General features: G+C 38.8%; 1 long non-coding RNA gene across 1 annotated transcript; it reads right to left on the bottom strand.

Moving 5' to 3' along the window:
* Positions 1-3,170: 3,170 nt before the first annotated feature.
* Positions 3,171-5,222, bottom strand: LOC146666599 (uncharacterized). Its single transcript, XR_014912445.1, has 3 exons — positions 5,189-5,222; positions 4,968-5,042; positions 3,171-3,647 (listed from the first exon to the last, which is right to left on the bottom strand). It is a non-coding gene; the product is annotated as an uncharacterized LOC146666599 (long non-coding RNA).
* Positions 5,223-7,410: the final 2,188 nt, after the last annotated feature.

Raw genomic sequence — 7,410 nt, 5'->3', positions numbered from 1 at the left:
GTTTAAGACACAGTCCAATCTTAGGTTCCTCATCCTGAGTGGAACAATGGGTCTATAGAATAGAATAGAATAGAATAGAATAGAATAGAATAGAATAGAATGCCTTTATTGTCACTATACAGTTGTACAGAGCATCTCATACTCAGTGTAAACATGCTGGGGGGGGGGGGGGGGTACAGTTCTGCAGCGCTATGTACATATGGACAGTATTAACATGAGGAAAAACATATATATATATATATAAAATGTACAATATACAAGACGTAAGTAATATGTAATAAATAGTGTTATGTATATACAGTTGAGTATTGCACATGGAATTGGTATAAATAGTGTTATGTATATACAGTGTGAGTACAGCTGCCTTTTTCAGATCATCTCTACATTATATGAGTTGATGATTCTAGCATTACAGATAATGTCTTAATTATTCCAGACTGAGCTGTGGTGAGATCTTTTATTTTCTTTCTTGTGTTTCAGTGACAGCCTTAGCCATCACAGCCGGGCAGGTAACAAACCTATTTGCTTATTTATTTATTTTTGTCTCTAAAACTCATAAATACATATCAATACATGTATTCATTGTGAAGCATCCTGATGATCAGTAACCAAGTGTTTCTTCCTGAAACAATTACATGTAACTGTGCTGCAGTGAGGATAATACGATGTAGTATGAGGGCAAAGTTAAGAAAGGTATTATCGATCATTTTGAGAATAAAGTCAAAATGTGGAGATTACAGCTGTCTCAAGGCAAGCTGCCATGGTTGCTACTGTATATCATCTGAGTTGGTGAAACCGTACTTCAGAATTGGTTTTAGCAAGAAGGAAACATGAGCTAAAATAACCAGAACACAACTTTAAAATGCTTTTCACCAGGAGTTTTAGCTCATGAGCTAAAACTCCCTGGTTTTAGCTCATAAACGCAGTGTGGTGATAAGTATTAGGTTGTACCAAAAAAGGGCTGGTAATAATAATAATGGATTGCATTTATATAGCGCTTTTCAAGACCCTCAAAGCGCTTTACAATTCCACTATTCATTCACTCTCACATTCACACACTAGTGGAGGCAAGCTACAGTTGTAGCCACAGCTGCCCTGAGGCAGGCCGACAGAAGCGAGGCTGCCATATCACGCCATCGGGCCTCTACTAGTAGGCGGTAGGTGAAGTGTCTTGCCCAAGGACACAACGACCAAGACTGTCCGAGCCGTGGCTTGAACCGGCAACCTTCCAATTACAAGACAAACTGCCAACTCTTGAGCCACGATCTAATGGACAGATGCAAGGTTATCGATGGTTACATCCTCGTGTAATAAAGAGGTTGAATGTTGTATCACACAATGGCTGATCAATTTGTTTCACTAACTCATCTAAATAAGGAATTTTGTAGCAGAAACAGTAATTATAGCAGTTTGTTGTGGGACAGTAATGTCCATATCAACAACTTTTTTCTTGTGGCTCTAATACTCCATCGTAGCGTAGAGCCTCCCCGTCTTCTCTGTAGCTCAGTTACTTGATCTAAATCCTTGATCAGCTGTGTGCTGAGCTATGGCCCAGTTAGATGTTAATGTGTGTTCTTATGTTGTGTTATAGTGACAGCTGTGTGTACTGCTGCAGGAGCAAGTAAGCAGTTTATTTATCTTTAACTCATTTGAATCAAAGCCCGATCCATGTCTGATACATGTCTTGTCTTCCTGCAGTAGGTGCTGTAGTCACTGCTCCTGCTCTTCTGGGAGCTGCAGGTTTCAACTCAGCTGGAATAGCTGCAGGCTCCTGCGCTGCAGGCATGATGTCGTCTGCTGCAGCTTCTAATGGAGGAGAAGTGACAGCCGGAGGTGTGGTGGCTGTTTTGCAGTCAGCAGGTAAATATATAATTAGATGTTTTATTAGGATTTTAACTTACAACAACATGCAAAAAGAAGAAGTTCATGGCTTTGGGCCTTGGATTCCAGGCCGGAGTTGTGTCCTCAGCCTGTAGTCTGACTTGGACGAAGAAAACTAAATCTTGTGGACCCCATTGCAGTGTGAGTGTGGTGGTTTCTTACTGGTCAATAGTAGACCTTACTACAGTCTTGTACGGGAGTCATTTTGAACCGTACGTAACATTTGACGTTTGTCGACAGGATTTTTATTCAGCATACAAAACCACCTGCCTTAGACTGATCAATATGGCTGATGAACTATCTGAAACCGTTAATATGGTGTGTGTGAATATCAAATAAAGTCTTATGAATCAAATTATTTCAGTCCTTCATGACATGTATCACTTGTTTTTTTTTGGAGTGTTTTTTTTCTTTGTTTTTTAATTTTGTCATCCCACATGAAAAATTCCAAAACTGCAGATTTTAGACACTTTAGACCTAAAATGTATATTCATTAGGGGAAAAAAACATTCATTTGTGATAGTAAACGTAAAACAACCTGAAAGACTCCATGTGACAGTCAGAACATTGAGCTTAACAAGTAAGGTCCAGTTATTTGTTTTAACAAACATTTCAAGCACATCCTCTAGTCTATTTGTAGGATTGTTGGCTGTCCACTCAAGAAGTTCAGAATACAAAAAGCAGAATAAGAGATTTTTGACTACCCGACTTCTGTCTGTATTAAGAGTGGCCTTTGGTGTCATATTTCAGCTGCTGCATTGGTTAAGTGATTTAATACTTTAATATTTGAGACTGCTATTAAGCAGGTCAAAAATGAAGTTTCATGCTCATCTGAGGCTACATATATACAAACCCGATTTACTTCACACCAGATCATTTCTCATATGTAGGAAAAGGTAAGTTCATTAGATGAAACTTAAAGGATCTTTGGCTCACGACTTCATCTGGATGGTACAGCATAACCAGGTTAAGACATCTCTAAAAAATATATATTTTTGAGTTTTTTTGAGTGTTTTTAATTATTTATTTAAATTTTATTTTCCATTGTTCACTGTGGCCTGTTAAGCATTTTTATCAATATATATTTCGTTAAATATTTACAAGAAATCAGGCATTATACAGTGTAAACTTCAGTCCAGTGTGATTTGGATGCTCAGCAGAAAATGTAGCCAGATATGAGCTGGGTTTAGATACAGTTCAGATAAATTGGGAAATTCAAATTGTTACTGTAGCTGCCCACTTGGAATTACCACTCGTGACGCAGAGAGCTTCAACTGATGCAACTTTATTCTCTCCTCTTTAAACCACCGACAATATGGCACCGTGAAAACTATAAAGATGCACAAACAAATACCATTAAACATTCAAGTAGAAAGTGCAGAAATGTTCACATTTTACTATAGAAAATTATTTTGATTAACTCAAATAGTGATATTGACATAAATCAATAGTTTTTAAACTATTTATGTTACAGCATTTAATAAAATGAATTAACGACAACCTTTCTGTCTCTTAAATACATCAATTCAATTCAATTTTATTTATATAGCGCCAAATCACAACATAAGTCGCCTCAAGGCGCTTCATAGATACAGAGAAAAACCCAACAATCATATGACCCCCTATGAGCAAGCACTTTGGCAACAGTGGGAAGGAAAAACTCCCTTTTAACAGGAAGAAACCTCTGGCAGAACCAGGTTCAGGGAGGGCGGGGCCATCTGCTGCGACCGGTTGGGGTGAGAGAAGGAAAACAGGATAAAGACATGCTGTGGAAGAGAGACAGAGGTTAATAACAGATATGATTCAATGCAGAGAGGTCTGTTAATACATAGTGAGTGAGAAAGGTGACTGGAAAGGAAAAACTCAATGCATCATGGGAATCCCCCGGCAGCCTATGTCTATTGCAGCATAACTAAGGGAGGATTCAGGGTCACCTGGTCCAGCCCTAACTATATGCTTTAGCAAAAAGGAAAGTTTTAAGCCTAATCTTGAAAGTAGAGATAGTGTCTGTCTCCTGAATCCAAACTGGAAGCTGGTTCCACAGAAGAGGGGCCTGAAAACTGAAGGCTCTGCCTCCCATTCTACTTTTAAATACTCTAGGAACAACAAGTAGGCCTGCAGAGCGAGAGCGAAGTGCTCTAATAGGGTGATATGGTACTACAAGGTCATTAAGATAAGATGGGGCCTGATTATTTAAGACCTTGTATGTGAGGAGCAGGATTTTGAATTCAATTCTGGATTTAACAGGAAGCCAATGAAGGGAAGCCAAAACAGGAGAAATATGCTCTCTCTTTCTAGTCCCTGTCAGGACTCTTGCTGCAGCATTTTGGATTAGCTGAAGGCTTTTCAGTGAGTTTTTTGGACATCCCGATAATAATGAATTACAGTCGTCCAGCCTGGAAGTAATAAATGCATGAACTAGTTTTTCAGCGTCACTCTGAGACAGGATATTTCTAACTTTAGAGATGTTGCGCAAATGGAAGAACGCAGTCTTACATATTTGTTTAATATGTGCATTGAAGGACAAAAATGACTCCAAGGTTCCTCACAGCGTTACTGGAGGCCAAGGTAATGCCATCCAGAGTAAGAATCTGGTTAGATACCATATTTCTAGGCTTTTCAGGGCCGAGTACAATAACCTCAGTTTTATCTGAATTAAGAAGCAGAAAGTTAGCGGCCATCCAGGTCTTTATGTCTTTAAGACATTCCTGCAGTTTAACTAATTGGTGTGTGTTATCTGGCTTCATGGACAGATAGAGCTGGGTGTCATCTGCATAGCAGTGAAAATGTATGCTATGTCTTCTAATGATACTGCCTAAGGGAAGCATGTATAATGTAAACAGAATTGGTCCTAGCACTGAACCCTGTGGAACTCCATAATTAACCTCAGTGTGTGAAGAAGACTCTCCATTTACATGCACAAACTGGAGTCTATTAGATAGATATGATACAAACCACTGCAGTGCAGTACCTGTAATACCTACAGCATGTTCTAATCGCTCTAATAGGATATTATGGGCGACAGTATCTAATGCTGCACTAAGGTTTAATATCAGGGAAACAATCGTTTGCAATCATTAACCAACCTCTTTCTGCTTCCAAGGGTGCTAATCATGCTGAATCAGCTAGCCAACCTCCTCCATGCACATCTCTTAGCCAGTCTTTCCACACCACAAACAAATGACATGCATATACAATAAAAAACGAATTCAACCACATTGAGTAAACTTTCAAAGTTATAGCATGTGACAGATAAATAAAATACATCATTTTGCATGAGTATTTTCAAATTAACGTTTTTACTCACTCTGAAGCAACGTGTTTGTGTCGTTCCACTGAGAACAGAACAGGAAGTCTGACACAATAAAGGAGGAAGTGCTAAGGTACTCTTCAAAATAAACGCACAAAGTAAAGTGGCTTTGCCGGCATTTACAGTTACTGCAGCAGAGTACACAAGGCAGGAACAAATGAACACATGCAGCATACCTAACAGCAATAATGCTTTGCAAAAATAGAAGAAATATAGACTATGCAGGTACAATGAATAGATATGTACTTGTATATGTAAATCACTCTATCTATCTATCTATCTATCTATCTATCTATCTATCTATCTATCTATCTACACATACACACACACACAAATACACACACACAAATACACACACATACATATACAGACATACATATATACACATATATGATGCAATTATACAGATTACTAGTAGAAGAAGAATGAAACATAGTGCAGTGTTTGGGTGTTAATAGTAGCAGGTATTTAGTATTGCACACTGATATATGTAAAGACCCCAGTGTGTTCATATGTGGTGTACATTCACTGCTGTTGTGCAGTGTACAGTCTGACAGGAGCAGCAGCCTGTCACTGAAGGGACTGCTCAGTGTTGTCAGGGTGACCTGTATGGGATGGATCGAAGATGGGGTATTTTAATCGAGTATATAGGGAAATGTGAACTCCTCTGACAATCTGAGTAATTGGATAACGCACTGTTATTGAAATTTCCAACTTCTGAGCCACAGAAAGAAATAACAGGCTTCATTAGGTTACCTTCCACTTGTTGACAGCAACTAAATAAAACCAACATATCCACATAATAACACCTTAAAGCAGGGGTGTCAATCTTAAATGAGCTGTGGGCCACTGCTGGTACTGTCATGTCATTGGAGGGCCACTTTAGTGTTCAAGTAGTACAAAAACAAACAAACAAGAAAACACCCACAAATCTTTCAGAAAATGTAGTGTTTTGTTTGTTTGTTTTAAGTTTCAAATATTGTATAACAAAACTGCAAATGTGAATGCAAAAAACTTCTCACTCTTAACTAACTGAAACCTTGTTATTGAACTAACAAATAAAAAGGAAAGATACTCTCTTTCTGGCCAGACACGTGGAAGCATTTCTACAATAGTTTTGTCCATATTTAACAAAATAAAAATGCAGACATAAGTGAACACATTAGTTTTTGACTGCTAGTGAAAATTGTTTTCTTTACATATAACTCTCTCACTGAACAAAGACAGCCAATCCCTCAACATGTTTTTACTCTGCTCATATTGCCCTCATTTTAAAACAGTTTTGCTTTTTAAACAACTTATTTTCAAATTGCACTCAACAACAAAATCCCTCGTAACAAAAACTAACTTCAAGGGCCAAATTGTATTTCCTTTCTTCACGTCAACAGTAAGGGTGGCAAGTTGTTAGGGTCCCTGGGTCGTTGACCCAGTGTTTTGTGTTTTTTGGTTCTTTGATTTTGCTATTTCATTATATTCTAGCTTTGCTTTACAGGTTTTAGGATTATTCTTAGTTAAGGTTCTCTGGGTGGGGTTTGGAGTTTTAGTGTTCTGGTTTTCTGTCTGTGTTCCTTAGTTGCTGTCTCCCCTGTCTGCTGTATTCCCACGTCCAGTCAGTGTCTGTGTCTGCCCTGGTCCCATGTCTCTGTTCCCTTTGTTATAGTGCCTGCCTGTGAGTCTGTGTTAGGTTTCCTGTTTTACTTTGAAAGTCCATGTCTGATGTTAATGTGTCTGGTTTTGCTTCCCCTTGTCTCGTTAGGCCTGATTTGCCCCAGCTGTGTTTCCCTCCTGTTACCCATTCCCTGATTGCTCCCTCTATGTATTTAAGCCCTCTTTCTTTGTGTCTGTGCCGTGATCTACTCTCATTTATGCTGTGTGGTCCGCCTACCTGTTCATGTAAGTTTATTTGGATTTTTGTTACGGTTGCCACTTTTTTGCCATCCAGCAATAAAAGCTGAGTTTTGAGTTACTTTCCACTAGTGATGGCCAAATGAAGCTTTCCGAAGCACTGAAGCTTGTATTGAAAAACGGTTCATTACTCGAAGCTTTTCAACACAGTCCTCTCCGGTGACATCTGGTGGTGAAAATTTTGAAGAGCAGCTTGAATCTGCAAAATAAAACGGACTGCTCAATTATCACTGCTCACTCAAGAGTGGAGTTCTCTCTGATATTGGGCCACCGTTCCGTTGCTTTGAACATGTAATTGGTTTTGTTTTCTCGAT

Source organism: Rhamphochromis longiceps, linkage group LG7, assembly GCF_057381845.1.
Source record: "Rhamphochromis longiceps isolate RC_006_pf linkage group LG7, R_longiceps_female_GT1.1, whole genome shotgun sequence".
Lineage (NCBI taxonomy): Eukaryota > Metazoa > Chordata > Actinopteri > Cichliformes > Cichlidae > Rhamphochromis > Rhamphochromis longiceps.
The sequence above is the reverse complement of the archived record's forward strand: the minus strand, read 5'-3'. Positions and strand labels throughout refer to the sequence as shown.